This window comes from Loxodonta africana, chromosome 18 (assembly GCF_030014295.1).
Source record: "Loxodonta africana isolate mLoxAfr1 chromosome 18, mLoxAfr1.hap2, whole genome shotgun sequence".
Taxonomy (NCBI): Eukaryota; Metazoa; Chordata; class Mammalia; order Proboscidea; family Elephantidae; genus Loxodonta; species Loxodonta africana.
This window is the reverse complement of record NC_087359.1, coordinates 38,091,959-38,108,844: the sequence shown is the minus strand read 5'-3', so window position 1 is coordinate 38,108,844 and position 16,886 is coordinate 38,091,959. Positions and strand designations below refer to the sequence as shown.

The 16,886-nt window shown below is 41.4% G+C and overlaps 1 protein-coding gene across 2 annotated transcripts in view; it reads left to right on the top strand.

Moving 5' to 3' along the window:
• The window catches only part of SKAP1 (src kinase associated phosphoprotein 1), a 297,177-nt gene that overhangs the window by 9,349 nt on the left and 270,942 nt on the right, over window positions 1-16,886 (top strand). The window lies entirely within an intron of this gene.

Below are 16,886 nucleotides of genomic sequence, written 5' to 3'. Positions count from 1 at the left end.
TCTATTTCATTTATTTCTGCTGTGATCTTTATTATTTCCTTTCTTCTAATGGCTGTGGGCTTTTTTTGCTGTTCTCTTTCTATTTGTTCAAGTTGTATAGCTAACATTTTGATTTTGTCCTTTTTTTCTTTTTTGATGTGTGCATCTGTTGCTATAAATTGACCTCTGAGCACTGCCTTTGCTATTTTCCAAAGGTTTTGGTATGACGTGTTTTCATTCTTGTTTGATTCTAGAAATTTTTTGATTCCATCTTTGATTTCTTCTATTATTCAGTGGTTTTTAAGCAATGTGTTACTCAGTTTCCATGTATTTGGTTTTTTTCCTTGCCTTTCCTGTTATTAATTTCTACTTTTATGGCCTTGTGATCAGAAAAGATGCTTTATATTATCTCAGTGTTTTGGATTTTGTTGAGGGTTTCTTTGTCGCCTAAGATGTGGTCTCTTCTGGAGAATGTTCCAGGTGCGTTGGAAGAGAATGTATACTTTGTTGCTGCTTGTCAGAGTATTTTATATATGTCTGTGAGGTTGTGGTGCAATTGATTACTTTTCTGTTGCCTTTTTAGCCATGATCTTGTAACTCCCACCCAAGTGATTGGGCAGGACTGTGTGATAGGGTAATTGTGGCTGACCAAGTGGATTGGTTAGCTTTACTACCCCATTGGCTTTGAAATGAGCTACCCCAGAAGTGGAGAAGAGAAGATGCCACCACCACCAAAAGAGAATGGCCAGGAGCCTTTGGATCTGGGATCTCTGTGCTGAGAAGTTCCTGGAAGCAGAGATGGGAAGAGAGTGAACTGTAACCCTGAAGATGGTGAGAAGCGGTGGCAAGAGAGACTTGGCAGGAGACACCCAGCAGCAAGAGATGACATAGTGGGCTCCCTGGCCCATGGAGAGAGAAAGCTGAGTGCCTTTGGGCAGAGACCTAGGGCCAGGGAGAGGCGTGCCTGCGAGCATGACTGGGAAGAGGTTGTCCTGATAGAAGAACTGTATCCTTGAGGTTCCTGAGCCTGAATTGTAACCTAATAAACCCCATAATCCTGAGTATGGTTTGTGAATTCTGTGTGACCATTGCAATGAATCATCAAACCCAGCAGAGAAGTAGAGATTGTTGTGAGAGGAATGGTTGGTGTCAGAACTGGTAAAATGGTGGAGAGAGGAGGCCTGTTTGACCCCAGCTTCATAGGAATCAGCCTTGGGCTGTTGATCTTGATTCTCCTTTTGCCTTGTGAAGTTAGAGGAGGTCAGATACTGCCCACATGCTGTTTTTACAGGGGTGAAGTTGATTGATTGTGGCCTTTAAACCGTCTGTATCTTTTTTGACTTTCTTTCTATATATTCTGTCCTTTACCTAGAGTGGTGTGTTCAAGTCTCTTTCTATTATTGTGGAACTGTCAGTTTCTCTTTTCAGTGTGATTAGAGTTTGTTTTATGTATTTTGAAGCCCTGTCATTGGGTGCATGGATATTTATTATGGTTATGTCCTCATAGTGGATTGCCCCTTTTTAATCAATATATATGTCCTTTCTTGTCTTTTATGGTGGATTTTGTTTTAAAGTCTATTTTATCTGAGATTAGTATTGCCACTCCTGGTCTTTTCTGTTTGCTTCATATATTTTTCCATCCTTTGATTTTAATATTTTTATGTTGTTGTTTCTAAGGTGTGCCTCTTATAGGCAGCATATTGATGAGTCCTATTTTTTTTAATCCGTTCCATCAATCTCTGTCTCTTTATGAGTGCATTTAAGCCATTTACCTTCGATGTGATTATTGATAGGTGTGCGTTTATTGCTGTCATTTTGTAGTGCCTTTTTTGTGGTGCTGATGTTTTCTTTGTTCCTCTTACTCTCTTGTGCTCAATTGCTTTTGTTTGTGGATTTTTTTTCATTTCTCTCATTTTTGTAGATTTTATGTGTCTTAGTTATCTAGTGCTGCTCTAACAAAAATACTACAAGTGGATGGCTTTAAGAAAGAAATTAATTTTCTCACAGTACAGTATTCTAAAAGCCCAAATTCAGGACATCAGCTCTCTGTCAGCTTTTTCTCTCTGCCGGCTCTGGAGGAAGGTCCTTGTCCTCAATCTTCCCCTGGCCGAGGAGCTTCTGAGGTGCAGGGACCCCGGGTTCAAAGGATACACTCTGCTCCCAGTGCTGCTTTCTTGGTGGTATGAGGTCCTCATTCTCTACTTGCTTCCCTTTCCTTTAATCTCTTGAGAGATAAAAGTGGTACAGGCCACACTCCAGGGAAACTCCCTTTATGTTGGTCCCTTTATGTGATCAATCCCACCCTAATCCTCTTTAACATAAAATTACAATCACAAAATGGAGGACAACCACAGAATACTGGGAATCCTGGCCTAACCAAGTTGACACATATTTTTTGGGAGACACAGTTCAATCCATGACATTGTGTTTACTGAGACTTTATGATTTTCTTCTTTAGTTTGATAAGTAGGTGTGTTAACTTTCTTTGTGGTTACCTTGAAATTTACCCCTATCTTTCTGATCTTAAACCAGTCTTATTATTTGATGTTGCCTTGATTTCCTCTCAGTTGAAAAATTCTATAACTATACTGTTTATTCCCACTTTTATTGTCTTGATGTTGTTGTCATTTACAGACTGATGTTTCTGGTTTCCTGTTGTATATCTTTTAGTTTTGTTTTATCCTTGAGAGTTCATTTACCTAGGTTAGTATCTGGCTGATGCTGTCCTGTATCCTAAATTCAGGTTGTTGTCTGATGTTTGTCCTCTAACTGAAGGACTCCCTTTAATAATTCTTGTTTAAGTTTGGCTTGGTTTTATGTATTCACTTAATTTCTGTTGATCTGGAAATGTCCAAATTTTGCCACCATATTTGAGTGAGAGCTTTGGAGGATATATTATTCTTGGTCCGCAATTTTTTCTTTCAAGACTTTATATATGTCATCCCATTGCCTTCTTGCCTGCGTGGTTTCTGCTGAGTAGTCAGAGCTTAGTCTTATTTCCTCTTTGTATGTGGCTTTTCATTTTTCTAAAGCTGCTCTCAGTGTTCTTTGTCTTTGGTTTTGTCGAGTGTGATTATATGTCTTGGTGACTTTCTTTTGGGGCCTGTCCTATATGGGGTTCATCGAGCTTCTTGGAGGATCACCTTTTCATCTTTTATGATATTAGGTGAATTTTCTGTAAGCAATTCTTCAGTGATCCTCTCTTTGTTTTCTGTTTTCTCCCCCTGGTCTGGAATTCCAATCGTGCAAATTTTTGCTGTTGATTGTATCCAACATTGTTCTCAGGTTTTCTTCATTCTTTTCTCAGAGTTTTCCTCATACAAAGTGATTTGTCTTAAATTTTGCTGATCCTGTCTTACATTGTTTCAGATTTGTTCCTAAAACCTTCTCTTGCACTGTTCGTTTCTGAAATCTTGTTTTTTTTTTTTTTTTTGGATTTCTAATTGCTGTTTTTGTATGGTTTCTAGTTTTTGGTTTTTTTTTGACATTTTGTTCCTGTATTATTTTCCTGAATTCTTCCATTGCTTTGTCTGTATTTTTCATGATTTTGTCTGTATTTTCTAAGATTTTGTGTATTTTTTCCTTGTTTTTGTCTGTGTTTTCCTTCATCTCTTTCCTAATCTCTCAGAGATCCCTGAGTATCAGACTTTTAAATCCCCTATCAGGTAGTTCTAGTGCCTTTACTTCTAATAAAATAAAACTTCATCTGGTGTTTTATTTTGGTTGCTTACTGGAGCCATCCTGTCCTTTTTAAATATATGTTTTGATACTGTCCGCTGCCTCTGGGACATTCAGGAATTATTATTTTTTGTCTATTGATTGTAAATTTTTTTTTGTCCCGCTTTTTTGTTTTATTTGGTTATGTCTGAGTAGGTGGGCTGGCGGTGTTTTGTTACTTGCTCATCTGTGGGTGTGATACATCTGTCTCACCACCTTGTCCAGGTGGGCAGGGCTGGTTGCTCAGCTATGGTGCAGCAGGATAGGTCCAGTGAGGGGAGGATTAGTTATTTACAGCACAAACTGAAGCTGGTGGGGCAGGGCTGGGAGCGGTGTGGGGCAATGTCCGGGGATCTGAGGTTTTGTGCTGGTGCTACCCAGGGGCATGGTGCTCAGTGTGCAGTGCAGATAGGCAGGAGGGAAGGGAGAGAATGTAATGTGCACAGCTAAGTGGCTGAGAGAAAGAAGAGAGAGAAACAGAAGCAATAAATAAATAAATAGAAGGAAAAAAGTAAATAAAATGGCAGCACAGTGGGATTTGGTGGGTGGTGGTGGGGCAGACCTGGGGAGGCCATGTGCCAGTGGCTTTCTAGCTGAGCAGTTTGGCTTGGCCTATCAAGATGGGGCATGGGTGGTGCATGGGGCTAGGTGGTCCAGAGAAAGGAAAGGAAAGAAGGGAAAGAGAAAGAAGAAACAACACCAAAAAACCAGAACCAATAACAACAACGAAATAAATAAATATGGTGCTGAGGGAGCTGACCATCAGGGGCGAGGCAGAATCGGGGTGGTGGCGAGCCGGTGTCTCTTGCTAGGTGGTGCAGCACAGCCCTTCAGGAAGGGGCGGAGGCAGCACAGGGCCTAGCTGGGAGGGAGAAGGAAAAGAGAAGAGGGGAAAGATAAAGAAAAATAAAACATGTGCTGAGGAAGCCGACCTGTGGAGACAGCACAGACTCGGGGAGGCCATGTGCCTGTGGCTCCCTAGCAGAGTGGTGCAGCATGGCCAATCGAGATGGGGGGTGGCAGTACACGGGGCTAGGTAGGTAGAAGAATGGAAAGGAAGAAAGGAAGAGAGAGAAAAGACAAACAAACAGACAAAGTAAAAACACAAATAAACAGAAAATTGCACTGAGGGAGGTGGCTGGTGATGGTGGCACAGACTTAGGAAAGCAGTGTGCCAGTGGCTCTCTAGCTGAGCAGTGAAGCACAGCCGTTTCAGAAGGGGTGGGAGTGGCGCACAGAGCTTGGTGGGCGGAAGAAAGAAAAGGAAGGAAGAGAGAGAAGAAATGGAAAAAAAAGAACAAAGCAAAAAAACTGAAAAAATATGATGCTGAGGGAGCAGGTCGGGGGAGGGGTGCAGCACAGACCTGAGGAGGCTGTGTGCCAGTGGCTCTCTAGCTGAGTGGTGAAGCACAGCCCTTTGAGAAGGTGCAGGGATGGCACATGGTGTAGGTGGGCAGGGGACAAAAAAGGAAGGAAGGGAGAGAGAGAGAAAAAACAAACAAACAAACAACAAAAAAAACCCAAAACAACAACAAAATGTGGCACTGAGGGAGCCAGCCAGTGGGGACGGCATGGAGCCAGCCAGTGGGGACGGCATGGACCCAGGGAGGCCATGTGCCAGTGGCTGTCTAGCCAGGCAGTGCAGCATGGCCTATCGAGAAGGGTTGGGTTCGGCATATGAGGCTAGGTGGGTGGGAGGAAGGAAAGGAAGGAAGGGATAGAGAAGAAACAACCAAACCAAACCAAACCAAACAAAAATATGGCACTGAGGGAGTCAGCTGGTGAGGGCAGTGTGGACCTGGGGAGGCCGTGTGCCAGTGGTTGTCTAGCTGAGCAGTGCGGCAGGGCCCTTTGAGAATGGTCAGAGACAGCACATGGAGCTAGGCGGATGGGAGAAATGAAAGGAAGGAAGGGACAGAGAAGAAACAAAAAACCAAAACCAAACAAAAAATATGGCATTGAAGGAGCTGGCTGGTGGGGGTGGCATGGACCTGGGGAGGCCATGGGCCAGTGGCTCTCTAGCCAAGCAGTGTGGCACAGCCCATCAAGAAGGGGCAAGGATGGCATACGGGGGGCTAGGTGGGTAGGAGAAAGGAAAGGAAGGGAGAGAGAGAAGAAACAAGCAAAAAAAATTCTGAGGGAGCCAGTCGGTGGGGGTGACATGGAACTGGGGAGGCTGTGCCAGTGGCTCTCTAGCCGAGCAGTACAGCACACGTCTGTTGAGAAGGGGTGGGGATGGCACATGGGACTAGCTGGGTGGGAGAAAGGAAAGGAAGGAAGGGGGAGAGAGACAAGAAACAAAGCAAAACAAAAAAACACAAAAAATAAAAAATATGGACCTGGGGTAACTAGCCACTGGGGGTGGGGCAGACTCAGGTGGCAGTGAGATGGTTTCTTTCCAGCCGGGTGACTGTGGCCCGTCGGAAAGCGGCAGAGGCTGAAAAGAGAGAAAAAGGGTAGGGGGTGGGAAAGCATGTATACTTGGTTACGGGGTACTCCATCTCCTGTTGGGAGCTCCATGAAGTTGCATTTCTATACTCCCTGTCCTTGGTGGCTGTAGTCCAAGATGGTGAATCTGTGCTGCGTTAGCTGGTAGGAGACCTCCACTCCATAGCTCTCCTAGTTCTCTGTTCACTGTCAGTTTCTTATTCCGCTCGGTGCTTGATTGAGTTCTTTCTCCCTTCGTTTGATGCTTAGGTTTCCAGGATTGACATTTGTAGCTGTTTTACTTCATTTTTTTGAGATTTTGCTGCAGAGGGATGGCATAGTGCTTCTGTCTATAAGCCGTGTCAGCTCTGCCTTCTTCATACAGATAATTCCTTAAAAGAGTATAATGCTGAAGGTGAGCATTCTTTATTAAATAAGCTTAAGCTGTTTAGTTTAAAGATGACTTCGTGGGATAGTTTTGGTTCAAGGCTTAAAAGATGTTTCCAGGCACTAGATTCAGGGGTTCCTCCAGTCTCAACGTATCCAGTAAGTCTGGTTTCCAGTAAGACTTTTAAAGTTCTGTTCCATGATTTTTCTCTTCTTTTGATCAGGATCCAACTACTGGGTACTTGATCAAAACATTCAGTAATGGTAGCTGGGCACCATCCATTTTTTCTGATCTTATGGAATGGGAAGTAGTAGTTCACGGAGGCAATTAGATTTGCAGTGCACTTCCTTCACTGATTGCTGGGTCTCCTTTCTCTGTTGCTCCAGGAAAATAGAGACCAATTGTTGTATCATGGGTGGCTGCATACAAGTTTGTAAGACCCCATGCACTACTCACTGTACTAAGAGGTAGAGCAGAAACTCTAAAAACAGTATTAGGCCAATTGATGGGAGAGGCCTACAAAACCATGCCCCTAAACCTCTGAACTAAGAAAACTATTCCCATGAAGTGTTTATTTGTACCTATATAGGATCAACAGATGTTATTCCAGATGACGTCAAGGACATCATACATGGAGAAAGCAAACGGTCATTAAAAAGACAAGAAAGAAAAAAGACCAAAATAGATGTCAGAAGAGACTTTGAAACATGCTCTTGAACATAGAGCAGTGTCTTAGTCATCTGGTGCTGCTATAACAGAAATACCACAAGTGGATGGCTTTAATCAAGAGAAGTTTATTCTCTCATAGTCTAGTAGGCTCGAAGTCTGAATTCAGGGCACTGGCTCCAGGGGAAGACTTTGTCGGCTCTGGAGGAAGGTTCTTGTGATGCATCAGTTTTCCCTTGGTCTGGGAGCATCTCAGCTCAGGAATCTCAGGTCCAAAGGATGTGCCTTGCTCCCGGCACTGCTTTCTTGGTGGTTTGAGGTCCCCAAGTCTCTCTGCTCACTTCTGTCTTTTATATCTCAAGAGATGGCTTAAGACACTATGTAATTTTGTAGATCTCATCAATATAACTGCCGCTAATCCATCTTTTAATCCATCTTATTACCTCATAGTGATGGGATTTACAACACATAGGGAAATCACGTCAGATGATAAAATGGTAGACAATCATATAAAGGAATCATGACCTAGCCAAGTTGACAGATATTTTTGGGGGACACAGTTCAATCCATGGCAAGCAGCTAAAGTGAATGAAAGAACTGATGAATTAAAAGAGCTCAACAGAAGATTTCAAAGGGCGGCTCAAGAAGATGAAGTAAAGTATTGTAATGAAATGTGCAAAGACCTGGAGGTAGAAAACCAAAAGGGAAGAACATGCTTGGGATTTCTCAAGCTGAAAAAGCTTAAGAAAATAATCAAGCCTCAAGTAGCAATACTGAAAAATTCTACAGAGAAAATATTGAACGATGCAGGAAAGAAGATGGAAGGAATACAGCGTCACCGTACCAAAAAGGATTGGTCGATGTTCAGCCATTTCAGAAGGTAGCATATGATAGAGAACAGATGGTACCGAAGGAAGAGTTCCAAGCTTCACTGAAGGTACTGGCAAAAAACAAGGCTCCAGGAACTGACGGAGTTGAGGTGTTTCAACAAACCGATGCAGCACTGGAAGTGCTCACTTGTCTATGCCAATAAATTTGGAAGACAGCTACCTGGCCAATGGACTGGAAGACATCCACATTTGTGCCCATTCCAAAGAAAGGTGATCCAACAGAATGGGGAAATTATTGAACAATACCATTAATATCACATGCAAGTAAAATTTTGCTGAAGAGCATTCAATAGTGGTTTCAGCAGTATACCGACAGGGAACTGTCAGAAGTTCAAGCCAGATTCAGAAGAGGATGTGGAATGAGGGATATCGTTGCTGATGTCAGATGGATCTTGGCTGAATGAAAGCAGAGAATATCAGAAAGATGTTTATCTGTGTTTTATTGACTATGCAAAGGCATTTCAGCTCCATGGATAACAAATTATGGATAACATAGCAAAGAATGGGAATTCCAGAGAACTTAATTGTGCTCATGAGGAACCTGTACATAGTAGACCAAGAGGCAGTTGTTCAGACAGAACAAAGGGATACCGCATGGTTTGAAATCAGGAAAGGTGTGCGTCAGGGTTGTATTCTTTCAGCATACTTATTTGATCTGAGTAATAATTTGAGCAGCTGGACTATGTGAAGAAGAATGCAGCATCAGGATTGGAAGAAGACTCATTAACAACCTATGATATGCAGATGACACAACCTTGCTTGCTGAAAGCCAAGAGGACTGGAAGTACCTACTGACGAAGATCAAGACAATAGCCTTCAGTAGGGATTACACTTCAACATAAAGAAAACAAAAATTCTCACAACTGGACCAATAAGCAACATCATGATAAATGGAGAAAAGATTAAAGTTGTCAAGGATTTCGTTTTATTTGGATCCACAGTCAATGCCCATGGAAGGGGCAGTCAAGAAATCAAATGACATATTGCGTTGGGCAAATCTGTTGCAAAAGACATCTTTAAAGTGTTAAAAAGCGAAGATGTCACCTTGAGGACTAAAGTGCACCTGAACCAAGCCATGGTATTCTCAATCGCCTCATATACTTTCGAATGCTGTCCAATGGATAAGGAAAGCTGATGCCTTTGAATTATGGTGTTGGTGAAGAATATTGAATATACCATGGACTGCCAGGAGAACGAACAACCTTGTTTTGGAAGAAGTACTGCCAGAATGCTCCTTAGAAGGGAAGATGGAGAGACTTCCTCTTATGTACTTTGGGCATGATATCAGGAGGGACCAGTCCCTGAAGAAGGACATCATGCTTGATAAAGTAGAGGGTCGGCGAAAAAGCGGAAGACCCTCAATGAGATGGATAAACACAGTGGCTGCAACAGTGGGCTCAAAAATTGCAATGATTATGAGAATGGTGCAGGACAGGTCAGTGCTTCCTTCCATTGTACATAGGGTCGCCATGAGTCTGAACTGACTCAATGGCAGTTAACAACAGCAGTATCAACAGCTGTGAGTCTGAACTGACTCAATGGCAGTTAACAACAGCAGTATCAACAGCTGTAGCCTTTTTTTTTGGCTGCTGTTTTTGTTGTGAAATTATATGTAACATTCTATTTGCTGTTTCCCCTGACCCCTCTCTTTTTTCCTGGTGTACAGTTTAGTGATATCGATTATAAAAGTCAAGTTGTGTATCCATTACCCTTAGTCGATGCCAGTCTTCCCACCACCATAGACAGAAATTCAGTACTTTCCAAAGAATGATTCTCCATCTTCCTCTGCCCGCTGTCACCTCCCCCCATAACTGTGGTAACCATTGGGTTTTGTAATTATTATTTTATTTCTTATAAATGAGACTGTACAATATTTGTGCTTTTGTGCATGACTTCACTCAGCATGTTTTCCGGGTTCACCCATGTTGCATCATGTATCAGCACCTTATTTTTCTTTAAGGCTGAGTAGTATTCCATACTATGTATATGCCACATTTTTTTATCCATTCATTCTGATAACTTTTTCTGTGAGCCTTGTCCATCCATTCGTTCTCTTCTTCCTGCCTCCCTTACTCTTCCCCTGCCTCCCTCCTATCCCATCCATCTTTCCCCCAGTACTTTATTGAGGTATCATTTACGTATGTAAAATGTGCTAATCTGAAGTGTTGAACAGCTGTGTGACTTTAACATATGTGTACACCTGTGTGACCACTATCCAAATCAAGACATAAACATTCCCATCCCTCCAGAAAGTTTCCTTTCCAGTCAGTTCCCTCCTCAGGTAATAACTATTCTGACTTTTATTAACATGGATTAGTCTTGCTGTTTTGAAACTTCATATAAGTGATATGTATATACTCTTTGGTGTCTGTCCTGAACATAATGTTTTTTGACATTCATCCATGTTTTATGTGTATCAGTAGTTTGTTCCTTTTTGCTAAGTTGTGTTCCCTTGTGTGATTGTTCCACAGTTTGTTCATCCCATCTCCTGATGGGCGTTGGCTTGTTCTTAGTTTTTGGGTATTATGAATACAGTTGCTCTGAGAATTCTTGTCTAACTTGTTTTATGAACATAAGCAGTCATTTCTCTTAAATATCTAGGAGTAGAATTACTGGGTCAAAGGGTAAGTGTATGTTTAACTTCATTAGAAACTCCACGGACAGTTTTTCAAAGTGATTGTACTCATTTTAATCTCCCGTCAACAGTGTATGAGAGTTCCAGTTGCTCTATATCCTCACCAACACTTCATATATTTCAATCTTTATGTTTTTAGATATTCTGGTGAATGTCATGGTCCGTGGATTTTTTTTTTAATGCAAAAATAACTGAGATATATTTTCATTGTTGAATTTACACAGCAAAAAAGTATATAGAGTACTTATTTTTTAAACTTACCAGTATTGGAGATTTTTCCAAGTGAGTACATATGAATATATATAGGAAATGAAGAATGGTTAAATACATTGTGAAATACTATGCAGCAGTTTATGTATGTATATATGTTTTTTTATACGTATATATGTCCGTGTATGCGTGTGTGTGTGTGTATATATATATACATGAACTGCTGCATAGTATTTCACAATTATTTAGCCATTCTCCTACCTATGATGTTTAGGTTGTTTCCAAATTTTTGACACTCTACAATACTGTAGTGAACATCTCTGTAGGTGAATCTTTGTGTACATATGCAAATATACCTGTAGAGTAGATTCTTAGGCTCTCAAAAGAATATTGCAAAAGTATTAATTCTGGATTTCTAGTCTGGCCTCCAGTTAAAACAGCATAAAGCACTCTCTGTGTTTTAGTTTCTGGTTTCTGTTTTCTCTGTGTTGTGAGCATACAAGTATTTTTTTTTTTTTTTACCCTACAGGAGGCAGAAGGAGAATTAAAAATATAAACATCACATATTTCTTGGGTCATGGGGCAGAAACAATCAGCAGGTTGAAGCAAACCGTAACTAGAACATGCTGACAATTTCTCTATTGTATGCAGACAACTTCCTGAAAGCCAAAACAAAGCTGGTGGGTATAATTTTACCCTTGCCAGCAAGTTTTACCTCTTAACAAAAGGCAAATAAATATATGCTTCATGGATTACAATTAATTGCCAGATAAAAATTTAATGTAAGGTTTAAAACAAGCTCTAAACAATCTGAAATTCATTTTATCCCACTATGGTACTTTTCTTTAGCGGTTCGATTTTAGTGAAATATTTAAGAGTGACTACAGAAATCCTAAAGTATTATAATGACATGTGCAAAGAGTTAGAGATAGAAAACCAAAAGGGAAGAACATGCTTGGTGTTGTTGCACAAGCTGAAAGAACTGAAGAAAAAATTCAAGCCTTGAGTTGCAATAGTGAAGGATTCTGTGGGGAAGATATTAAATGATGCAGGAAGCATTAAAATAAGACAGAAGGAATACACAGAATCATTATCCTGAAAAGAATTAGTTGACGTCCAACCATTTCAGGAGGTAGCGTATGATCAGGAACCGAAGGAAGAAGTCCAAGCTGCACTGAAGGCACTGGTGAAAAACAAGGCCCCAGGAGTTGACGTAATACCAATTCAGATATTTCAACAAATGGTTGCAGCGCTGGAGGTGCCCACTTGTCTATGCGAAGAAATGTGGAAGATAGCTACCTGGCCAACCAACTGGAAGAGATCCGTATTCCCAAGAAAATTGATCCAACTGAGTGGAAATTATTGAAAAAAAAACAGTATCATTAATATCACACCCAAGCAAAATTTTGCTGAAGATCAGTATATCAACAGGGAGCTGCCAGAAATTCAGGCAGGGTTCAGAAGAGAATGTGGAACCAGGGATATCATTGCTGATGTCCAATGGATCCTGGCAGAAAGCAGAGAATACCAGAAGCATGTTTACCTGTGTTTTATTGACTATGCAAAGGCATTCGACAGTGTGGATCATAACAAATTATGGATAACATTGTGAAGAATGGGAATTCCAGAACACTTAATTGTGCTCATGAGGAACCTGTACATAGATCAAGAGGCAGTTGTTTGGATAGAACTAAGGGATACTGAGTGGTTTAAAGTCAGGAAAGATATGCGTCAGAGTTGTATCCTTTCACCATATCTATTATATGCTGAGCAGATAATCCAGAAAGCTGGACTATATGAAGAAGAATGGGTATCAGGGTTGGAGGAAGACTCGTTAACAACCTGCGTTATGCAGATGACACAACCTTGCTTGCTGAAAGTGAAGAGGACTCGAAGCACTTACTGATGAAGGTCAAAGACCACAGCCTTCAGTATGGATTACATGTCAACATAAAGAAAACAAAAGTCCTCACAACTGGACCAATAACCCACTTCATGATAAATGGAGACAAGACTGAAGTTGTCAAGGATTTCATTTTACTTGGATCCATAATCAACACCCATGAAGTAGCAGTCAAGAACTCAAAAGAGGCATTCCATTGGGCGAATCTGCTGCAAAGGACCTCTTTAAAGTATTGAAAAGCAGAGATGTCACCTTGAGGACTAAGGTATGCCTGACCCAAGCCGTGGTATTTTCAGTGGCATCATATGTATGTGAAACCTGGACAGTGAATAAGGAAGACCGAAGAAGAATTGACACCTTTGAATTGTGGTGTTGGGGAAGAATATTGAATATAACATGGACTGCCAAAAGAATGAACAAATCTATCTTGAAAGAAGTACAACCAGAATGCTCCTTAGAAGCCAAGGATGACGATACTGTGTGTCACATACTTTGGACATGTTGTCAGGAGGGATGAGTCCCTGGAGAAGGACATCATGCTTGGCAGAGTAGAGGGTCAGCGGAAAAGAGGAAGACCCTCAACGAGATGGTTTGACACAGTGGCTACAACAACGGGCTCAAGCATAACAACGGTTGTAAGGATGGCGCAGGACTGGGCAGTGTTTTGTTCTGTGGTACATGAGGTTGCTACAAGTGAGAACCAACTCAACGGCACCTAACATCAACAACAACAACAGAAATCCTAATGGTCTGATTTTTTTTAGTGTAACTGTGATAACCAAAAAAACCCCAAACCTGTTGCCTTAGAGTTGATTCCAACTCATAGTGACCTATAGAACAGGGTAGAACCACCCCACAGGGTTTCCAAGGAGTAGCTCGTGGACTCCAACTGCCAGCCTTTTGGATAGCAGCCATAGCTCTTAACCACTATGTCATCAGGGCTCCAACTATGACAAGGAATCAGGAATTATTATTTTTATCTCTACCATGAGATGTCCATGAGATTTTATATAAGGTGGATAACCAAGCAGACAGTGCTTCTTCTATAAAATATATATAACTTAAAGGGATACTTGTGACATTTGATATATAGCATAACCAGATACCCTAGAATGAAATGTGGTTTTCTGCTATTTCCAAGGTAGAGCTTGTTTTGGTTTCAAAAATATTAGGCATGGCAAAGTGGTGGATACAGTCCCTTACCAGAAAGGAACATCCCACTGTTAGTTCACTCATGGAAGTCGTGGGATGATTCAAACAAACTTTTATTCTCCCTCCTCTCTGCCCGCCCCCGTTAATCCAAACATAGGGCCCCTGGGAGTCTCCTTTCTACTTCTCTTCTCCGTCACAATCCCAATGACCTTTTTCTACCCTTCCACCCTTCCCCACATAGGGCTGATTCTTCATCCTTGAGGGGCAATGGCTGATCTTTTACCTCCTTCGAAGTGTTCGGAGTGAAGCATTTACAAGATAAATAAAACATTTTCTTCTTAATTAAAAAAAAAAAGATGATAAGTATCATTGATCGTTAAAGAGAAGATGAGGCTGAAATTGCATCCTGCTTCTAGAATTTTTTTTCATCAATGAATAGGTTGTTTTCCAAAGTACACATAGGCATTTTCTCATAGAAACAATGCTTTATGGAAAAAAAGAAACATGTTTTTATTAGGGTGGCTTCCAGGCCATCCCATCAAAAAGCTGAGTATAATTACCTGGAAGAGAGACTATAGACATAATGTTTTAGTGGGGAACACGTCACAACTTGGGACTCCAGTAACCCTTTCCCTGCTGAAGCCTGCGCATCTTCCCATTCTGTTTTCTTCTTCCCTGTTAGTCAGTGGGAGCCCACTTATTATCCCCTGTTCCCTAACTCCAAGCTCAGATGGTGGTACTTGACAGTGGGGAATGACTCTGATGGGTGGGGGTGGGGAGCTGGGTAGGAGCCAGATTGGGGGTTCTGAAGATTAGGGAAGAGGTGATTTAACTACCCAGAATTAGAGCAGAAATGGGGTTCTGCTTGGGGGAGGGTATAAAAACTAGTGGAGGGACATAGAGGGGAGGAAGAACAGAATTGCCGTTCCTCATCTCCATCCCCCTCATCTTCAACTCCATCTTTCTGCTGAGAGTGTAGCTGTCAACAGGCTTGGAAGTGCTCTAATAAATATCAACGAAAACCTTTGCAACTGTTAAGTAACACCAACATAAATATTTTTTCATTCAACGTATTAGGAGTATTACTTAGAAAACAGTAAGACAGTACTTTATCTTTTAGTAGTTTGAAAAACATGACCCATAATATGTCATTTTCCTCCAAATAAACAAGAGTAGCCTTGTAAATAGACAGAGAATTTGGAGGAAATGCCAGAAACTCTCACCAGTCTATGAAACCTAGTAGTCTTGGGTGCATCTTCCTAAGTTAGAGTCTTCTCAGCTGGCTTTATATCCTGCATTACTTTGTCCCAGGAGTGTGATGACCATATCACGTCTTCAGTGTTGTACATATTCTCTGTTCCCTTGTCTTTCTGTCTTCTTTTTGATTTTCTTTTTCTACATTGGCTTTCTAGAATATTAGCAGCCTAGAAGGTGAGGGAGTTTTTGCTTTAGGGTTGCTGTGAATTACAATAGGAAGATGAATCTTTGCCAGAGCTGTGTTTATGTTTTAAATACGGGATTTGAAATAATGGAATATTACTTTTAGTACAAAATACTGTATATACCTACAAGCCTGCCATCCAGCTTATTCTTTCATAAACCTTCCCCTTACCCCTTAACCTTATGTTCTCTCCAGCTGAAATGCAATCTCTCACCTCAGGACCTTTGGTGTTCTCTATGCCTGGGCTATTCTTTACCTCATCCTACCAACTCCTCCTTCTTCCTCCTCCAACTCACACACTTGGCCTACTAATTTGAGGGTTTCAGATGAACCATCAGTTCTCTGGGAGACCTACCTTCCCGTCTAAGTTAGGTGCCTGTACCAGGGGCCTGTACACTCCCCCTTCCCTTATTATAGCTTGTACTGTGATTTACTCTGTTGTTGTTAGTTACCTTCAAGCCGGTTCTGGCTTATGGTGATCCCATATGGGCAGAGTAGAACTGCTCCATAGGGCTTTCAAGGCTGAGACCTTTTGTAAGCCTGTTTTCCAAGGCACCTCTGGGTGGGTTTGAACCACCAAACTTTAGGCTAGTAGTGAATACTTAACCAGTTGTACCATCCAGGGACTCCTATGACTTACTCTAATTGTTTGTAAATATTTGTATTCTTTGATAAACTGAACTGTGAATTAGGTCTATCTTGTTCAATTTTCAGTGCTTGGCATGTGATAAGTACTCTATAAATAATTGTTGAAGAATGAATGCGTTTAGAAAAAAGTGACATTGTTAAATATTTCCAATTTTGTCTTTATCTCCTTGGTATGAGTACATTCACACCACATGGTAGTGCTTACTCAGCAGTGGAAGGTAATTGTACGCAGCACTGTAGCATTAGGTATTACGTTTCCTAAGTGCTGTGCTGTCAGAGGTGCGTCAGGGACATTCTTACCCAGTTAGCGATGCTTTTCATACGGGGTATTGCTGTCGCCGGAACCCCAAGGCAACCTGATATTGTGTGACATAATATTTATATTAGAAGAGTTCTTGTTTGAAAATAATCACTTAATAGAAAACCCAACAGGTAGAGTGGTGAGCTTTGTTAAATCAGGGAGGTGAGATATTTTGCAGCCGTTTAAAGCCTCTTCCTTGTTTAGTGGTAAGTGGTGTGTTCCCAAGCAGGGTTGCTCAGGCACCCTCAGATCATAATCACTGTGAGTGACATCATCTTCTAAATTACATGTTATTATAATGTTTTGATCTGTATGTATGTATATGGGGTCTGTGGGTGGTGCAAAGGGTTAAGCTCTCGACTACTGGCTGAAAGGTTGGTGGTTCGAACCCACCCAGAGGTGCTTCAGAAAACAGGCCTAACAGTCTGCTTCCAGAAGGTCTGTCTTGAAAACCCTATGGAGCAGTTCTGCTCTGCATACATGTGGATACCACAAGCCAGAATTGACGTCACAGCAATTAACAAGAACA